Genomic DNA, 20,342 nt, shown 5'->3' on the forward strand with positions numbered 1-20,342 from the left:
ATTGCACTAACTGATGAAATCAACCATTTAAATGCTGCACCCGGAAAATGTGATCACAGACTTTAGGTCTACCCTTAAAGAGCAAGAGAAAAATGGAGGTTTCATAGTACAAAGCAGAAAGATAAGAGCTTCATGATTGAGGATTTACAGATTCTTTTTCAATAAAGCATAAGGCTGCAAAAGAAGCATTTGATGCACAGAATCCTATCTCTACTAGTTGCTGATTGACAGCAGACAGACAGCAGCTGTGTCTTGTTCATAGCATGGCAAGGTAGAAAGGGCAGAGTGAGGTGATGATGGTGATGGGGAAAGAAGGCCTAGGAAAAACCATATGCTTGCCGACAAGGATGGGATTTGAACCCATGCATGCAAAGCACAATGGATTAGCAGTCCATCGCCTTAACCACTCGGCCACCTTGTCCTGGCAGCATAAAGGCCAAAAGTCTTCCTTCAAACTTTCTTTTCCTTTCCTCACGCTCTTACTATCTTCACATTTTTTAACCCTCCACTGTATCAACAAAGAGCATCACTCACTTAAAAGGAACAGGTTTGCTGCTACAATTGCACCAAATTCTCCTCTAAGATGGGATGGTATAGAAGATGCAATTATCCCAGCACTCTCTTCAGCGCTATCCTTCTTCTGCTTGCGGCATTGTTTCTGCTCTTACAACTAGGAAATAAACCATATCTTCAGTTCAGGTCCCTTCAATGGTGGTCATATCTTACTCCTTTTCCTCTGTTTGGCTGGCCTACGTAGGACACGCCTGTCGGACTGATGTTACTTAAACTCAAGAAACGAAGGGTTGACCGTAATGTATTCTATGGAAAGGAAAGAGGTACGTACGTGGGGGTCTTTGGGTATTTTATAAAGAAAACGTTCCTTGGAGATTGATTGTTTTAATTAAAATAAGTATTTCCAAATTCAAAGCTCTTCTCTATGGAGATGGATGGCTCAACAGCTCTCCATTACTGACAGGGAATGTGAAGAGAGAGCTTTGGTGAGGTGGGAGCTGAGGAACCACTGGGAGTTGAACCCAGGATCTCCTGTTTACTAGACAGGTGCTTTAGCCAACTAAGCCATGGAAAGGCTTTTAGCCATTACCTTACAAACCTACAGTGAGCTATTGATGCCCCCTAATGGTAAGAGACAGAACAAATTGAGCACCTTTCCTGTCCATTTCGTTGAACCGCTTTCCTTTTCTCTCCCAAAACTGGACTCTTTGTAGCTCATTCATGTAATTCAAAGCTTCCTTTTCATAGTATGTTTTTGAATTATCCCATTAGGGCGTCCAACTCTGTCCAGTGGAACGGTTTTTCGAATGGTATCATATTCCTTTTGTGAATCTTTCATTTCCACTTTGTAGTATTGCAGCACAATCTGATGAATCCCTGCTTCCTACCTTTGAAATCAGGTAGCTGGCTAGAGCATAAAAAAGAAGAATCCTCCCCATTGTACTCGTAACCGTAACATATCACATTTCTCGACCCATTCACTTTTAATGTGATCAAAGTCGTAATTAACACAGATGAAGTACATTCAGTAAGAAAGTGCCTGTTTGTTTTCTCCTCTTCTTGAGGAACATTGATATCTCATCTATCTTTTGTCTTGATGTCTCTTTAGCGCTCTTTTTGCCCCCGATTAGTCTCCAATGTGTTTCTTGTGTTTTCCTTCTTTCATATTTTGCTAATTGTCATTGCTCTGAAGCAGCATTTTCAACGGTTTTTCATTATCTCCGCTAGGATTGGGTATTTATTTCCGAAATTCGAGTTTGTGACCAAAGGACTTTCCCGCCAAAATTCAAATTTGAGGACCAACAGACTTTCCTACCTCACTCTGCTTCCTTCTTGAAGAAACTATCCACCTCAAATGCCAGCTAATCAGGTTTGGGAACCCGTTATATATAAAGACCAACAGCAGATCTCTCACAGCATACCCTGAAGAAAGCCACAGCGCCATGGCTGAAACGTCGGTACCACTTCCTCAGAAGCTTCCAGAGCCGGACAACTGCAACAATGATGACATCATCTGCGGAAGCCTTACAGAACCTATTTATTCCCTTATCCATTTCTGCTTCACCTTGTTATTCCTTTCATTCTAGGTTTACTATCATTTGTTTAAAAGGTGCCTCTTTATTTTCCTTTGCCTGTGTTGTACATTTCTAAAGTCCCATTTTCAAAGCCTTTCCCCCTTATATCTGTACTCTCATCCTTCATGTCTTCAGATCGCATCTCTCTATATGTTCTTGGGTACTTAACATTTATTTTGAGTTAGCTCATGCCTTCTGCAGGTCTGGTTCCAGGTGAATTACATTCATGCTCCCTAAGTATTTCCCCTGGTCTCAAAGAGCATAGATCTACGTTTTGTAGCTGAAGAAGCAGGACATTATGTGACTTGCCCAGAGTCCCAAGGTGCATCTGGGGGATTTGAATCCTTCCTTTCCTGGATGAAAGCAGGCAGCTGCTCAAGTACTGGACTGCTGTTGGATCTCTTTTGCATCCGCCCATGGCTTTTGATCATTTTTCTGTTTGCTTGCTTTTCTGCATTCTCTATCTTATTGGCAGTAAAGGCTAATAACATCAGTGGCAGCAAGCTAAAACAAAGTGAGCTAGTCATTTAAAAGCTTATGCTGTCAAAGTAGTGATCTTATGGCTACCTTCCACATCTGGCCCACACTAGTCTGTGATTTTTAGTTAGGTATTTATTTATGTATGTGTATATATGTACGTATGTATGTATGTATTTCTTTGTTTATTGCACTAACTGATGAAATCAACCATTTAAATGCTGCACCCGGAAAATGTGATCACAGACTTTAGGTCTACCCTTAAAGAGCAAGAGAAAAATGGAGGTTTCATAGTACAAAGCAGAAAGATAAGAGCTTCATGACTGAGGATTTACAGATTCTTTTTCAATAAAGCATAAGGCTGCAAAAGAAGCATTTGATGCACAGAATCCTATCTCTACTAGTTGCTGATTGACAGCAGACGTGTCTTGTTCATAGCATGGCAAGGTAGAAAGGGCAGAGTGAGGTGATGATGGTGATGGGGAAAGAAGGCCTAGGAAAAACCATATGCTTGCCGACAAGGATGGGATTTGAACCCATGCATGCAAAGCACAATGGATTAGCAGTCCATCGCCTTAACCACTCGGCCACCTTGTCCTGGCAGCATAAAGGCCAAAAGTCTTCCTTCAAACTTTCTTTTTCTTTCCTCACGCTCTTACTATCTTCACATTTTTTAACCCTCCACTGTATCAACAAAGAGCATCACTCACTTAAAAGGAACAGGTTTGCTGCTACAATTGCACCAAATTCTCCTCTAAGATGGGATGGTATAGAAGATGCAATTATCCCAGCACTCTCTTCAGCGCTATCCTTCTTCTGCTTGCGGCATTGTTTCTGCTCTTACAACTAGGAAATAAACCATATCTTCAGTTCAGGTCCCTTCAATGGTGGTCATATCTTACTCCTTTTCCTCTGTTTGGCTGGCCTACGTAGGACACGCCTGTCGGACTGATTTTTACTTAAACTCAAGAAACGAAGGGTTGACCGTAATGTATTCTATGGAAAGGAAAGAGGTACGTACGTGGGGGTCTTTGGGTATTTTATAAAGAAAACGTTCCTTGGAGATTGATTGTTTTAATTAAAATAAGTATTTCCAAATTCAAAGCTCTTCTCTATGGAGATGGATGGCTCAACAGCTCTCCATTACTGACAGGGAATGTGAAGAGAGAGCTTTGGTGAGGTGGGAGCTGAGGCACCACTGGGAGTTGAACCCAGGATCTCCTGTTTACTAGACAGGTGCTTTAGCCAACTAAGCCATGGTGCCATGGAAAGGCTTTTAGCCATTACTTTACAAACCTATAGTGAGCTATTGATGCCCCCTAATGGTAAGAGACAGAACAAATTGAGCACCTTTCCTGTCCATTTCGTTGAACCGCTTTCCTTTTCTCTCCCAAAACTGGACTCTTTGTAGCTCATTCATGTAATTCAAAGCTTCCTTTTCATAGTATGTTTTTGAGTTATCCCATTAGGGCGTCCAACTCTGTCCAGTGGAACGGTTTTTCAAATGGTATCATATTCCTTTTGTGAATCTTTCATTTCCACTTTGTAGTATTGCAGCACAATCTGATGAATCCCTGCTTCCTACCTATGAAATCAGGTAGCTGGCTAGAGCATAAAAAAGAAGAATCCTCCCCATTGTACTCGTAACCGTAACATATCACATTTCTCGACCCATTCACTTTTAATGTGATCAAAGTCGTAATTAACACAGATGAAGTACATTCAGTAAGAAAGTGCCTGTTTGTTTTCTCCTCTTCTTGAGGAACATTGATATCTCATCTATCTTTTGTCTTGATGTCTCTTTAGCGCTCTTTTTGCCCCCGATTAGTCTCCAATGTGTTTCTTGTGTTTTCCTTCTTTCATATTTTGCTAATTGTCATTGCTCTGAAGCAGCATTTTCAACGGTTTTTCATTATCTCCGCTAGGATTGGGTATTTATTTCCGAAATTCAAGTTTGTGACCAAAGGACTTTCCCGCCAAAATTCAAATTTGAGGACCAACAGACTTTCCTACCTCACTCTGCTTCCTTCTTGAAGAAACTATCCACCTCAAATGCCAGCTAATCAGGTTTGGGAACCCGTTATATATAAAGACCAACAGCAGATCTCTCACAGCATACCCTGAAGAAAGCCACAGCGCCATGGCTGAAACGTCGGTACCACTTCCTCAGAAGCTTCCAGAGCCGGACAACTGCAACAATGATGACATCATCTGCGGAAGCCTTACAGAACCTATTTATTCCCTTATCCATTTCTGCTTCACCTTGTTATTCCTTTCATTCTAGGTTTACTATCATTTGTTTAAAAGGTGCCTCTTTATTTTCCTTTGCCTGTGTTGTACATTTCTAAAGTCCCATTTTCAAAGCCTTTCCCCCTTATGTCTGTACTCTCACCCTTCATGTCTTCAGATCGCATCTCTCTATATGTTCTTGGGTACTTAACATTTATTTTGAGTTAGCTCATGCCTTCTGCAGGTCTGGTTCCAGGTGAATTACATTCATGCTCCCTAAGTATTTCCCCTGGTCTCAAAGAGCATAGATCTACGTTTTGTAGCTGAAGAAGCAGGACATTATGTGACTTGCCCAGAGTCCCAAGGTGCATCTGGGGGATTTGAATCCTTCCTTTCCTGGATGAAAGCAGGCAGCTGCTCAAGTACTGGACTGCTGTTGGATCTCTTTTGCATCCGCCCATGGCTTTTGATCATTTTTCTGTTTGCTTGCTTTTCTGCATTCTCTATCTTATTGGCAGTAAAGGCTAATAACATCAGTGGCAGCAAGCTAAAACAAAGTGAGCTAGTCATTTAAAAGCTTATGCTGTCAAAGTAGTGATCTTATGGCTACCTTCCACATCTGGCCCACACCGGCGTTGTCGTCCTCCTCGTTGGGGCAGGACCAGCGAGGCAGCTCCGCCCACTCGCGCCAGATTGGCGCATCAACGGGGAGACTCCGCCCGCCGGGCAGGGGGACCAATCCGGGCCCCCTCTGCCTGCCTGGGACAAGAGGATTGGCTCCAGCTATTACCAGAGGAAGAACGGGCGGGGGATTTAAACCACGAAACGGAAGAGGTCCAGTGCTTCCGTTTCGTTCGTCAGAAGCCGACACAGGGGTTCCCGTCTGCTAGGCCCCTTCAGAGACTGTGTTTTCCGCTAGCCGTCCTTGCTAGCCAACTCCGGAGACAGTGTTCCTCTTCAGCTAGCCGTCCTGCTAGCCCCCTTCAGAGACTGTGTCTGCTTCCGCTAGCCGTCCTTGCTAGCCAACTCCAGAGACAGTGTTCCTCTTCAGCTAGCCGTCCTGCTAGCCCCCTTCAGAGACTGTGTCTGCTTCCGCTAGCCGTCCTTGCTAGCCAACTCCGGAGACAGTGTTCCTCTTCAGCTAGCCGTCCTGCTAGCCCCCTTCAGAGACTGTGTCTGCTTCCGCTAGCCGTCCTTGCTAGCCAACTCCAGAGACAGTGTTCCTCTTCAGCTAGCCGTCCTGCTAGCCCCCTTCAGAGACTGTGTCTGCTTCCGCTAGCCGTCCTTGCTAGCCAACTCCAGAGACAGTGTTCCTCTTCAGCTAGCCGTCCTGCTAGCCTCCTTCAGAGACTGTGTTTTCCGCTAGCCGTCCTTGCTAGCCAACTCCAGAGACAGTGTTCCTCTTCAGCTAGCCGTCCTGCTAGCCTCCTTCAGAGATGGTGTCTTCAGCTAGCCATCTTGCTAGCCACCTCCAGAGCCTGAAGCTCCTCTCGGAGTTCTAGCCGCCTCGACTAGTCCTCCCTTAAAGACTGCGTGCTGACTATCAGCCAGGTCAGCCGTCACCCCGCGGTTCCAGCAGTCCTGCTGGCCACCTGCAGCTGAGAGCTCAACCCTCGGTGAACGGCGGTCGCCGCGGGTGAAGATTCGGGGTGCTCGGCTGTCCTCTGGGGCCTCGTGGGGCCTCGGGGATCTTGAGGGCTCACCAACAGAACAACAATAGAGACGTGACAGGAAACGGAAGCCATGAGCTCGCCGACGCAACCTGATCTATGGGACTTGGCCAAGGTACTCCAGCAGCAGCAGCAGGAGCAGCTTAACGCCCTGTCTGGGGCGCTCCAGAACGTATGCTCTCAACTTTCCACGCTTCAGGTACAGAACCAGGCCGCTGCGGTCCAGGGGGCCGCAGCAGCTCCCCGTGTGGGAGGGTTCCGCATGGGACCTCGGTTCCCTGAACCAGCAAGATATGATGGGACCCCCGGAGGTTGTCGGGGGTTCCTCAACCAGTGCAACCTGGCCTTCCGGATGCAACCGGAGGCATTTGCTTCGGACCAAAGTAAGGTGGGCTACATTATGGGCCTCTGCGAAGGGAAGGCCCAGGCCTGGGTGGCCCCCCTAAACGAACAACAGGACCCCATCTTGGATGATTACAGTGAATTTCAGCGCCGGTTCTGGATGGTGTTCGACCTTCCTGGGAGACCCTCCTCTGTGGCGTCGGAACTGCTGCGGATTCATCAGGGAGAAGGAACGGTGGCCGATTATGCCATTCGGTTTCGGACCTTAGCCACGGAGCTGCGTTGGAATCCGGAGTCCTTGATGGCCATCTTTATGGAAGGCTTACAAGAACGAATCAAGGATGAATTGGCTGGACGGGAGGTCCCAGGACAGTTGGATGCCCTCATCTCGCTCTGTATACGAGTAGACACCCGGTTCCAGGAGCGAGCCAGAGCCCGGGCGGAGCGGCAGAAGTGGGCGCGGGGGACGTCCCGGATGGGCAAAGGGCCGTCCCCTCGCCAGGGGAACCGGGACTCCACGGAGCCCGGGGAAGAGCCGATGGTGATGGGCCGTCAACGGCTGGCTCCCTCCGACAGGCAGAAACGCTTGTCGAACTGACTGTGCCTCTATTGTGGTGAGGCTGGTCATTTCATCCGGACTTGTCCCGTCCGGCCGGGAAATGCTTCCCCCAAGGCACCCTGAGGGGAGGGTTCTTGGGGCACTCCGCTCCCCTACCGGACTCCTTGATAACACTGCAAGTAATATTACGGTGGCAGGAGGCCACGATCCAGACCCGGGCCCTGGTGGACTCGGGGTCCGGGGGCAATTTTATCGGACTCGAACTGCTGCAGCAGATGGGCTGGCCTACGCTCCCGCGGAGGCCGGCGCTGCGAATAACCTCCATCCAAGGAACTACACTTCCCCAGCCGGTCACGGAGATCACCCCCGTGTTGGGATTACAGGTGGGGGAGGATCACCGGGAGGAGGTCCAATTCCTAGTGCTATCCCGGACCATCCACCCAGTGGTCCTGGGATTGCCGTGGCTACGGTGCCACAGTCCTGTTATCGACTGGACCGGGGGAAGGATTCAAGCTTGGGGTAGTTCCTGTCAGGAGAACTGTTGTAAGGGCCGGGCTGGCAGCTGCCCTGCCTTAAATACGCTGCCCGGCGAGGGACGGGTAGAGCTGGGCTCTCTGCCTATGGATTATAGAGACTTTGCAGATGTGTTTAATCCCAAGGAAGCGGAGGTGCTACCGCCTCATCGGTCTTTTGACTGTGCCATTAATCTGAAGAGGGATACCATGCCCCCTCGGGGCCGACTGTACACCCTGTCCCGAGCAGAGTCCAAGGTAATGCAAGAATACATCCGGGAGAACCTGCGGAGAGGGTTCATCCGGCCCTCTACGTCTCCAGCGGGGGCGGGATTCTTTTTTGTTACCAAGAAGGATGGGTCCCTGAGGCCCTGTATTGACTATCGGGGTCTAAATGCCATCACAGTGAAAGATCGCTTTCCTCTACCGCTCATTCCCGAGCTCTTTGACAGGCTGCAAGGAGCACAGATGTTCACCAAGTTGGATTTGCGGGGGGCCTACAACTTAGTTCGAATCCGGTCAGGGGACGAATGGAAAATGGCTTTTAACACCCACGAGGGACATTTTGAATATCGGGTGATGCCGTTCGGCCTATGTAATGCCCCTGCGGTGTTTCAACGTCTTATCAACTACGTGCTAGAGGATTTGTTGAACTCCACGGTGATTGTGTACCTGGATGACATTCTGGTTTACTCTAAGGACCCCGCGGAGCATACGGGCCACGTCCGCGCTGTGCTGCACCGGTTAAGACAAGCTCGTCTATTCGCTAAACTCAGTAAATGCGCCTTCCATCAGCGGTCATTACCCTTTTTAGGACACATTCTGCTACCTGGGGGCCTACAGATGGAGCCAGACAAACTCCGGGCGATTCGAGAGTGGCCACAACCGTTGGGATTGAAGGCACTGCAACGGTTCCTGGGGTTCGCAAATTACTATCGCCAGTTTATCCCTCAGTATTCCCAACTGACAGCGCTGCTGACGGCGCTCACCCAAAAGAACGCGAGGGTCCGGGATTGGCCGCCAGAGGCACAAGCGGCCTTTCGCCAGGTGAAGGAGGCCTTCGAGTCAGCGTTCATCCTGCTAGCCCCCGATCCCGAGAAACCCTTCATTGTAGAAGTGGACGCGTCCGCCTTGGGGGCCGGGGCGGTCATCTCTCAAGTCAACCCCGGAGGCCGGCGTCAACCGTGCTCTTTCTTCTCACGTAAATTCTCCCCAGCAGAACGGAATTATACGGTAGGGGATAGAGAACTCTTGGCCCTGAAATTAGCCCTGCAGGAATGGAGGCACCTGCTGGAGGGAGCGGAGCACCGATTTACGGTAATCACTGATCACAAGAACCTCTTATACCTTCAAGAGGCTCAGCGGTTAAACCCCCGACAGGCCCGATGGTCGTTATTCTTTGCCAGGTTTCACTTTCAGTTAGTATTCCGGGGGGCGTCTCAGAATACCCCGGCGGACTCGCTCTCCCGAGCATTTGAAGTTCCTGAAGAGACCAAGGAGGTCCACCCTATGTTAGATCCCGCATGTCTCAGTGCGGCTACAGGGGAAGTCGCGCCGACTAAGGAGTTCGTGTCGGCCGCCGACCGAAAAAGAATAATGCAATGGGGGCACTCATCGAGATGGGCCGGGCACTTCGGGTACCAAAAGACCCTCCGGTTCATCGCGAGACAGTATCAATGGCCGCAAATGAGGCGGGATGTCCTCCAGTTTGTTACCTCGTGCCCTGTGTGTGCACGGACCAAGCCACTAGTGGGGCCCCCCGTGGGGGACCTGCAACCACTGCCCGTACCAACCACTCCCTGGACGGAGTTATCCATGGATTTCATCACCGACCTACCCCGCTCCCGGGTCCATACCGTGATTTGGGTTGTGGTAGACCGTTTCTCTAAAATGGCTCATTTCGTTCCATTATCGAGCCTTCCTTCGGCGGCCTCTCTAGCCCAGGCTTTCATTCAGCACATTTTGCGGCTACATGGGCTGCCCAGTCGGATCATCAGTGACCGAGGACCCCAATTTACCTCACGCTTCTGGAGAGCCTTGTGCACGGCTCTGGGGGTAGAGACTCACTTTTCATCCGCCTACCATCCCCAAACCAACGGCATGGTCGAGAGGATTAACCAAACATTGAAAGGATTCTTGCGGGCATTTGTCAACCAACGTCAAGATAACTGGGCCTCTCTGCTTCCAGGGGCCGAGTTTGCTTATAACCAGAGTGACCATTCATCCTCAGGACACTCTCCGTTCTTCTTGGTATACGGACAACATCCTCGGCTTCCGGGGCCGTTCCCTTCTACAGCTTTAACCCCTGTGGGGGACCAAACCCTAGCGGATCTACAGAAGGTCTGGGAGATGGCTCGGGAGCAACTACAGAAAACTGTTGCCAAAGATAAGGTCTTTGCAGATCGCCACCGGCGACCAGCTCCAGTGCTCCAGCCGGGGCAGAAGGTATGGTTAAGCACCAAGTACCTGAGGCTCCGGGTGCCCTCCCGGAGACTGGGACCTCGGTATGCTGGACCTTTTGCTATCCAAGAACGAATTGGACCAGTAACGTACCGGTTGCGGTTACCGAGGACCCTACGAGTGCACAACGCCTTTCACATCTCCTTATTGAAGAGATTCCGTGGGTCCAGATGGCACCCTCACCCATCCGAGGAGGAAGCTCTCGAGGTTACTCCTGAGCCGGAGTATGAAGTAGAGGAGGTTCTCGACTCTAAAAAGCGGCGGAGAAGGCTGTATTATTTGTTATCCTGGAAATATTTCGGCCCCGAAGACAACTCCTGGGAACCCGCTGCTAATGTACATGCTCCAGAATTGGTTAAAGCCTTCCACGCCCAATATCCGTCCAAACCCGGGCCCCGGGAGAAGGGGGCATCCGGGGAGGATACTGTTCCGTCCCGGGCTCTTACCTGGCGGCCCGCAGGAGGGAGCGGGAACCAGTGGCACCCGCGGGATCCGGGACGGCAAAGAGAAGCTGCCGACAGGGCCGGCGCTGCCGCGGGCTGCTCCGAGGCCGGTGATACGAGGGAGCAAGCGCCGGCCTCGGAGAAGGCGATCCGCTGGCCAAGATGGCGGTGCCGGCGTCGTCGTCCTCGTTGGGGCAGGACCAGCGAGGCAGCTCCGCCCACTCTCGCCGGATTGGCGCATCAACGGGGAGACTCCGCCCGCCGGGCAGGGGGACCAATCCGGGCCCCCTCTGCCTGCCTGGGACAAGAGGATTGGCTCCAGCTGTTACCAGAGGAAGAACGGGCGGGGGATTTAAACCACGAAACGGAAGAGGTCCAGTGCTTCCGTTTCGTTCGTCAGAAGCCGACACAGGGGTTCCCGTCTGCTAGGCCCCTTCAGAGACTGTGTTTTCCGCTAGCCGTCCTTGCTAGCCAACTCCGGAGACAGTGTTCCTCTTCAGCTAGCCGTCCTGCTAGCCCCCTTCAGAGACTGTCTGCTTCCGCTAGCCGTCCTTGCTAGCCAACTCCAGAGACAGTGTTCCTCTTCAGCTAGCCGTCCTGCTAGCCCCCTTCAGAGACTGTGTCTGCTTCCGCTAGCCGTCCTTGCTAGCCAACTCCGGAGACAGTGTTCCTCTTCAGCTAGCCGTCCTGCTAGCCCCCTTCAGAGACTGTGTCTGCTTCCGCTAGCCGTCCTTGCTAGCCAACTCCAGAGACAGTGTTCCTCTTCAGCTAGCCGTCCTGCTAGCCCCCTTCAGAGACTGTGTCTGCTTCCGCTAGCCGTCCTTGCTAGCCAACTCCAGAGACAGTGTTCCTCTTCAGCTAGCCGTCCTGCTAGCCTCCTTCAGAGACGGTGTCTTCAGCTAGCCATCTTGCTAGCCACCTCCAGAGCCTGAAGCTCCTCTCGGAGTTCTAGCCGCCTCGGCTAGTCCTCCCTTAAAGACTGCGTGCTGACTATCAGCCAGGTCAGCCGTCACCCCGCGGTTCCAGCAGTCCTGCTGGCCGCCTGCAGCTGAGGGCTCAACCCTCGGTGAACGGCGGTCGCCGCGGGTGAAGATTCGGGGTGCTCGGCTGTCCTCTGGGGCCTCGTGGGGCCTCGGGGAACTTGAGGGCTCACCAACAGAACAACAATAGAGACGTGACACTTCCAGAGCCGGACAACTGCAACAATGATGACATCATCTGCGGAAGCCTTACAGAACCTATTTATTCCCTTATCCATTTCTGCTTCACCTTGTTATTCCTTTCATTCTAGGTTTACTATCATTTGTTTAAAAGGTGCCTCTTTATTTTCCTTTGCCTGTGTTGTACATTTCTAAAGTCCCATTTTCAAAGCCTTTCCCCCTTATGTCTGTACTCTCACCCTTCATGTCTTCAGATCGCATCTCTCTATATGTTCTTGGGTACTTAACATTTATTTTGAGTTAGCTCATGCCTTCTGCAGGTCTGGTTCCAGGTGAATTACATTCATGCTCCCTAAGTATTTCCCCTGGTCTCAAAGAGCATAGATCTACGTTTTGTAGCTGAAGAAGCAGGACATTATGTGACTTGCCCAGAGTCCCAAGGTGCATCTGGGGGATTTGAATCCTTCCTTTCCTGGATGAAAGCAGGCAGCTGCTCAAGTACTGGACTGCTGTTGGATCTCTTTTGCATCCGCCCATGGCTTTTGATCATTTTTCTGTTTGCTTGCTTTTCTGCATTCTCTATCTTATTGGCAGTAAAGGCTAATAACATCAGTGGCAGCAAGCTAAAACAAAGTGAGCTAGTCATTTAAAAGCTCATGCTGTCAAAGTAGTGATCTTATGGCTACCTTCCACATCGGCCCTTTTCTCTCACCAGTCCCGAGCTTCAGCACCAGCCAGTTCTCCCTGTCCCCTTTAAAGCCCCCAGTCCCCACAGTTTCAGCCCCTGCCCTTTTCAGCCCCCAGTTCCAGTTTCAGACCCCTTCTCCCATGAGCACTTCCCTCCCCAGTCCCCTTATCCCCTCTGAGCACCCCCACCCCGCCCCAATCCCCATTCTCCCCTCTAAGCACCCCCACCCTCCCCAATCCCCTTCTCACCTCTGAGTACCCTTCTGAGCTCCCCAACCCTCCCCAATCCCCTCTGAACACCCCACCCCTCCCCAATCCCCATTCTCCCCTCTGAGCACCCCTCCTCTGAACTCCCCCACCCCTACTACTACTACTACTATTTAGCATTTCTACAAGGCGTACGCAGCGCTGCACAAACATAGAAGAAAGACAGTCCCTGCTCAGAGCTTACAATCTCTCCAATCCCCTTCTCCCTCTGAGCTCCCCCCCGACCCAGTCCCGTCCCCCCTCTATTGAGAGCCAGAGAGCCCTCTTCCCCTGCCACCACCTGCTTTTTTCTTTTTTTAAATCCATGCAGCCACGCAGGCAGCGCTTCGCGTCTGCCCTGCGTGTGCTGTGAAAGAAGTAAATTGCCAGCGCTAGCGTCGGGCCTTCCCTCGATGTCCTGCCCCCCTGTGAGGTAACTTCCTATTTCCTCGAGGGCGGGACATCGAGGGAAGGCCTGACGTCAGCGCTGGCGATTTACTTCTTTCACAGCACACGCAGGGCAGACGCGAAGCGCTGCCTGCGTGGCTGCATGGATTTAAAAAAAGAAAAAAGCAGGTGGTGGCAGGGGAAGAGGGCTCTCTGGCTCTCAATAGAGGGGGGACGGGACTGGGTCGGGGGGGAGCTCAGAGGGAGAAGGGGATTGGAGAGATTGTAAGCTCTGAGCAGGGACTGTCTTTCTTCTATGTTTGTGCAGCGCTGCGTACGCCTTGTAGCACTGTAGAAATGCTAAATAGTAGTAGTAGTAGTAGGGGTGGGGGAGTTCAGAGGAGGGGTGCTCAGAGGGGAGAATGGGGATTGGGGAGGGGTGGGGTGTTCAGAGGGGATTGGGGAGGGTTGGGGAGCTCAGAAGGGTACTCAGAGGTGAGAAGGGGATTGGGGAGGGTGGGGGTGCTTAGAGGGGAGAATGGGGATTGGGGCGGGGTGGGGGTGCTCAGAGGGGATAAGGGGACTGGGGAGGGAAGTGCTCATGGGAGAAGGGGTCTGAAACTGGAACTGGGGGCTGAAAAGGGCAGGGGCTGAAACTGTGGGGACTGGGGGCTTTAAAGGGGACAGGGAGAACTGGCTGGTGCTGAAGCTCGGGACTGGTGAGAGAAAAGGGCCGGGGTTGAAACTAGGGGCTGAAAAGGGGACAGGGAGAAGTGGCTGGGGGCTGAAGCCCAGGACTGATGGGAGAAAAGGGCTGGGGACTGGTGGGATAGTGGGGCTGAAAAGGGTGGTAGGTGGGAGATGTGGGCTGGAACTAGGTGCAGGTGGAAAGAGGGGGCAGAGAGAGGGGACAGACCCTGGATGGAAGGGGGGAGGAGCGTGAGGGAGGGCAGACCCTGGATGGATGGGAGAGGGAGGGCAGACGGATCGAAGGGGCAGAGAGAAAGGACAGATGGTGGGTGGAAGGGGGAGAGAGAAAGAGGGCAGATGGTGGATGGAAGTGGCAGAGAGAGAGGGCAGACACTGGATTTCAGAGAAAGAGCGAAGACAGAAGCTGGATGAAAGGAAGACAGTGAAAAGAAGATGAGGAAAGCAGAAACCAGAGACAACTGTAAATAAAATATATATTTTTTATTTTTTTGCTTTAGGGTATAGTATTGTATCTATGTTTATGTGTTAATAAATGTTTATAAATAGACATATAAATAAGGTAATCATTTTATTGGACTAATTTTTAATACATTTTGACTTAACTTTCAGAGAACAAAACCCCCTTCCTCAGGTCAGGATAGGATACTATAACAACACTGTATTGACCTGAGGAAGGAGGTTTTGGCCTCTGAAAGCTAAATGTATTAGTCCAATAAAATGGTATTTTATTTTCTATATTTGTTTTATTTCTATTTGTTAATTTGTAAAATGGTAATCGGATTTGTTAGTTTTTTTTCAAATTTATATCCACTGTCTTTATATTTTGCACAGTACTAGGGGACATTTTCTGTTTCTGTGGTGTTGCATTGTATGCAGAGTCTGGCATCGGGGGTTCAGTTTAATTTTTGTCTAATTAGAAAATTTATGATTACTTATTCTATAGTGGATTAGGGTGTATCTGTGTTTGTGAAAAAGACATGGCTTTCGGTTGGCATTGACTGTGCAGGATCGACGATCTGTACTAATCTGTCTGTTTTCGTTTTACAATAGGTGAATTGATGTTCTAGTGCTCACTGTAGCATTTAAGATGCTTGTGTGACTTGTAGAAATGACTGCTTATGGTATGGTAGAATTGCGCTATAGGTCCTGAGTGTTTTGTATTCTCGGTATGCCTAGTACTGGAATTGGGGGGGGGGGGGGGGGGGGTGTTAAAAAATGATCGGCCCTGGATGTCAACTACCCTAGCTACGCCACTGCATATATGTATGCACATTTACATGACAGCTAGCTTTTCACATGTAAAAATGCTACATAATCATTCTGAAATGACCTCTAATGTATTATTTTTATTAGGGAAAAAGGGCAACAAAATTAAATAGATTTTTCAATGTGTTACTGTAGTACAGCACATTCCAATCAGAAATGCCAAACTCATGCTGCTTGCTGTACAATTCTCTCTTCACTGTGACCCAACCTAATCTCGCCAACTTCTACCCCCAATTCTGACTTAGATACCAACCTCCCATCCTTCTCTTTCCATTTCTCCTTAATTTTATCCCTCCTTGCCCTTTCTCCCAAATTACACTATCCTATCCTGCCTACCCTCTTTTATCCTAGTCATATATTATCTAGCTCAAATTATCATGCACTACTAAACCCAACTTTGCATTGTTTTACTACTGTTTTATTAAAATTCTATTAACTTTGTATTTCAAATTGCTATGTAAGTCGCATTGTACATATATGATATATTGAAATACACAAATGATGACATGGTTTGCTTGGCTTTCTAACAGGTCCTACACCTTCTCTCTTACTTCTTTCTCCACCATCCTGGCATCTTTTCCTCTCCCCCCTCCCCCTCCCATCTAGGCAGCTCATTCTCTCTCTAGCACTACTACTACTACTTTTGGCGAAAGCACAAACGGAAGAACAAATGGCTAGAAATGTTAGAAGGGGTGACAAAAATTTCTTCAGGTATATTAGTGAAAGGAGAATGACTAAAAAGGGAATTGTGAGACTAAAAGAAACTGCGAACTGCTGTGGATAATGATGAAGAAAAAGCAAATTTGCTAAATAGATACTTTTGTTCTGTTTTCACAGAAGAAAATCCTGGAGAAGGACCGCGATGGACTGGAAAAAGTACAAATGAGAATGAAGTGGTTAGAGCACCGTTCACGGAAGAGAGTGTGTATCAACAACTTGAAAAGCTAAAGGTGGACAAATACATGGGACCGGACGGGATCCACCCCAGGATATTGAGGGATCTCAGAGAGGTTTTGGCGGGTCCTCTTAAAGATTTGTTTAATATAACCTTGCAGACAGGAGAGGTTCCAAGGGATTGGAGAACGGCGGATGTGGTCCCTCTTCACAAAAGTGGTGATAGGGAAGAAGCTGGAAACTACAGGCCGGTAAGCCTCACTTCGGTTATTGGAAAAGTAATGGAAGCGATGCTGAAGGAAAGGATAGTGAATTTCCTGGAAGCCAATAAGTTGCAAGATCCGAGACAACATGGTTTTACCAAAGGGAAATCGTGCCAAACAAATCTCATTGAGTTCTTTGATTGGGTGACAGGAGAATTGAATCAGGGACGAGCTATGAACGTAATCTACTTAGACTTCAGCAAAGCTTTTGACACGGTTCCCCACAGGAGGCTCCTAAATAAACTGGATGGACTGAAGATAGGACCCGAAGTGGTGAACTGGATTAGAAACTGGTTGACGGACAGATGCCAGAGGGTGGTGGTGAATGGAATTCGCTCAGAGGGAAAGGTGAGTAGTGGAGTGCCTCAGGGATCGGTGCTGGGGCCGATTCTGTTCAATATATTTGTGAGTGACATTGCCGAAGAGTTAGAAGGTAAAGTTTGCCTATTTGCGGATGGTACTAAGATCTGTAACAGAGTGGACACCCTGGAGGGAGTGGAAAACATGAAAAAGGATCTGAGGAAGCTAGAAGAATGGTCTAAGGTTTGGCAATTAAAATTCAATGCGAAGAAATGCAAAGTGAAGCACTTAGGGAATAGAAATCCACGGGAGACGTACAGTATGTGTTAGGTGGGGAGAGTCTGATAGGTACGGACGGGGAGAGGGATCTTGGGGTGATAGTATCTGAGGATTTGAAGGCAACGAAACAGTGTGACAAGGCGGTGGCCATAGCTAGAAGGTTGTTAGGCTGTATAGAGAGAGTGTGACCAGCAGAAGAAAGGGGGTGTTGATGCCCCTGTATAAGTCGTTGGTGAGGCCCCACCTGGAGTATTGTGTTCAGTTTTGGAGGCCATATCTTGCTAAGGATGTAAAAAGAATTGAAGTGGTGCAAAGAAAAGCTACGAGAATGGTATGGGATTTGCGTTACAAGACGTATGAGGAGAGACTTGCTGAACTAAACATGTATACTCTGGAGGAAAGGAGAAACAGGGGTGATATGATACAGACATTCAAATATTTGAAAGGTATTAATCCTCAAATGAACCTTTTCCGGAGATGCGAAGGCGGTAGAACGAGAGGACATGAAATGAGATTGAAGGGGGGCAGACTCAAGAAAAATGTCAGGAAGTATTTTTTCACAGAGAGAGTTGTGGATGCTTGGAATGCCCTCCCGCGGGAGGTGGTGGAAATGAAAACGGTAACGGAATTCAAACATGCGTGGGATAAACATAAAGGAATCCTGTGAAGAAGGAATGGATCCTCAGGAGCTTAGTCGAGATCGGGAGGCTGGGCTGGTGGTTGGGAGGCGGGGATAGTTCCGGGCAGACTTATACGGTCTGTGCCAGAGCCGGTGGTTGGGAGGCAGGGCTGGTGGTTGGGAGGCGGGGATAGTGCTGGGCAGACTTATATGGTCTGTGCCAGAGCCGGTGGTTGGGAGGCGGGGCTGGTGGTTGGGAGGCGGGGATAGTGCTGGGCAGACTTATACAGTCTGTGCCAGAGCCGGTGGTTGGGAGGCGGGGCTGGTGGTTGGGAGGCGGGGATAGTGCTGGCCAGACTTATACTGTCTGTGCCTTGAAGAGGACAGGTACAAATAAAAAGTAGCAGATATGAATTTATCATGTTGGGCAGACTGGATGGACCGTGCAGGTCTTTTTCTGCCGTCATCTACTATGTTACTATCCTGCTTATAATCGAACGAGAAAAACGCCCAAGTTCCGACCTAAATCGGGAGATGGACGTTTATTTCACAAAAACGAATAACGTGGTATAATCGAAAGCCGAACTTGGACGTTTTCAACTGCACTCCATCGTGGAAGCGTACAAAGTTGACGGGGGCGTGTCAGAGGCGTAGTGAAGGCAGGACTGGGGCATGGTTATCACCTGAACAGATAATGTATTTCGCCGATAATGGAAAAAAAGTATGCGTTTGTAGCTAGAATTTAGGGCACTTTTCCTGGACCCTGTTTTTTCATGAATAAGGCCCCAAAAGTGCCCTAAATGAGCAGATTACCCCCAGAGGGAATCGGGGATGACCTCCCCTGACTCCCCCAGTGATCACTAACCCCCTCCCACCACAAAAAAATGATGTTTCACAACTTTTTATTTTCACCCTCAAATGTCATACCCACCTCCCTGGCAGCAGTATGCAGGTCCCTGGAGCAGTTGTTAGGGGGTGCAGTGGACTTCAGGCAGGTGGACCCAGGCCCATCCCCCCCTACCTGTTACAATTGTGCTGCTTAATGCTTATTAGTCATCCAACCCCTCCAAACCCACTGTACCCACATGTAGGTGCCCCCCTTCACCCCTTAGGGCTATAGTAATGGTGTAGACTTGTGGGCAGTGGGTTTTGAGGGGGATTTGGGGGGCTCAACACACAAGGGAAGGGTGCTATGCACCTGGGAGCTCTTTTACCTTTTTTTTTTGTTTTTGTAAAAGTGCCCCCTAGGGTGCCCGGTTGGTGTCCTGGCATGTGAGGGGGACCAGTGCACTACGAATCCTGGCCCCTCCCACAAACAAATGCCTTGGATTTATTCGTTTTTGAGCTGGGCGCTTTCATTTTCCATTATCGCTGAAAAACAAAAACGCCCAGCTCACAAATTGTCGAATAAAACATGGACGTCTATTTTTTGTGAAAATACGGTTCGGTCCGCCCCTTTACGGACCCGTTCTCGGAGATAAACGCCCATGGAGATAAACGTTTTCGTTCGATTATACCCCTCCACGTTACTACTACTTATCATTTCTATACTGCTACTAGATGTACTCTGTGCTATACACTTGAACATGAACAGACAGTCCCTGCCTGACAGAGCTTACAATCTAATTAGGACAAACAAATAGGACATTAAGAGATAAGGGAATTAATAAGGTGGTAATGATCCTTCCACAACATCCTGGGAGCTCTTTCTCTCTCCCCCTCCCATCCTGGCATCTTTCTCCCTCCCACCACCACCATCTTGGCATCTCTTCCTCTATAGCGTAGTGCTGTAGAGCACACTGGCACCTATCACATGCCTATGTTTGAGAGACACTAATGAATGATAAGAAGATTTTAAAGTTCCAGAAATTTTGCTCTTGTTCAAACAAGATGCAGTTGGGTTAGCACAACAGCATAGTTTATTTCTAGATGAAACAGCTGCTGTGTTACAAAACTCATCAGTTTCTCATACAGCTTTAATAGTTATGACCAAGAGATAATATATCTCCCAAATCAGGTGCTTTAGTAAGCAATTTTACTATGTGCTAGGCTTGGACAGCTTCCTAAAGGAAAAGTCCATAGACCATTATTAAATTGGACTTGAGGAAAATGCACTATTTCTGGCATAAGCAGAATAAAACGTTTTGTACTTCTTTGGGATCTTGCCAGTGGATTGGCCACTGTTGGAAACAGGATGCTGGGCTTGATGGACCTTTGGTCTGTTTCAGTATGGCAATACTTATGTACTTATATCTATGGAATTTACAGGGAATATTTATCATGTTCTCTGTTCCATTACATGTGTTTCTGAGGGTTTGACAATCTGCCCTCCTAATTGAAAATATATCAGAAACCATAATGAGATGCAGAAGAGCAAACCAATTGCTGCTAAAATGCTATTATTTTGATATAAACAGCAATAAGAGTTGCAGGGTAAGAAGAAATTTAAAAAGTAGAAGAATTGTTCCAAATATATACTCATACAGTGAACATGAAATGAAGTGAATGGCATAAGGTAAAGTGTAAGGCGAGGTCAGGAATTTTGTGAGCATGGTGTTGCAATTCTAAATACCAGAAGTCTTGGTAAATGTCAAGTCTTTCATTGTCATCTTTCAGTCAATTACTGTCAAATATCCATCTGTCCTTTCTGATAAAAACCTTTACCCTGAAAGCAAATTTGAATTGAATACTTATAAAGGTTAAAGCTAATAAGGGTGCTGGCTTTTGATTGCTAAAGAACAGAAGCCATCA

The 20,342-nt window shown here is 48.8% G+C and overlaps 3 non-coding genes across 3 annotated transcripts; all 3 read right to left on the reverse strand.

Annotated features, from left to right (window-relative positions):
* Positions 1 to 339: 339 nt before the first annotated feature.
* Positions 340 to 421, reverse strand: TRNAS-GCU. Its single transcript has one exon. It is a non-coding gene; the product is annotated as a tRNA-Ser (tRNA).
* A 2,658-nt stretch (positions 422 to 3,079) lies between these two features.
* On the reverse strand, positions 3,080 to 3,161 carry TRNAS-GCU. The gene has a single exon. It is a non-coding gene; the product is annotated as a tRNA-Ser (tRNA).
* A 593-nt stretch (positions 3,162 to 3,754) lies between these two features.
* On the reverse strand, positions 3,755 to 3,828 carry TRNAT-AGU. The gene has a single exon. It is a non-coding gene; the product is annotated as a tRNA-Thr (tRNA).
* Positions 3,829 to 20,342: the final 16,514 nt, after the last annotated feature.

The sequence above is a fragment of the Microcaecilia unicolor genome, chromosome 1, assembly GCF_901765095.1.
Source record: "Microcaecilia unicolor chromosome 1, aMicUni1.1, whole genome shotgun sequence".
Classification (NCBI taxonomy): Eukaryota; Metazoa; Chordata; class Amphibia; order Gymnophiona; family Siphonopidae; genus Microcaecilia; species Microcaecilia unicolor.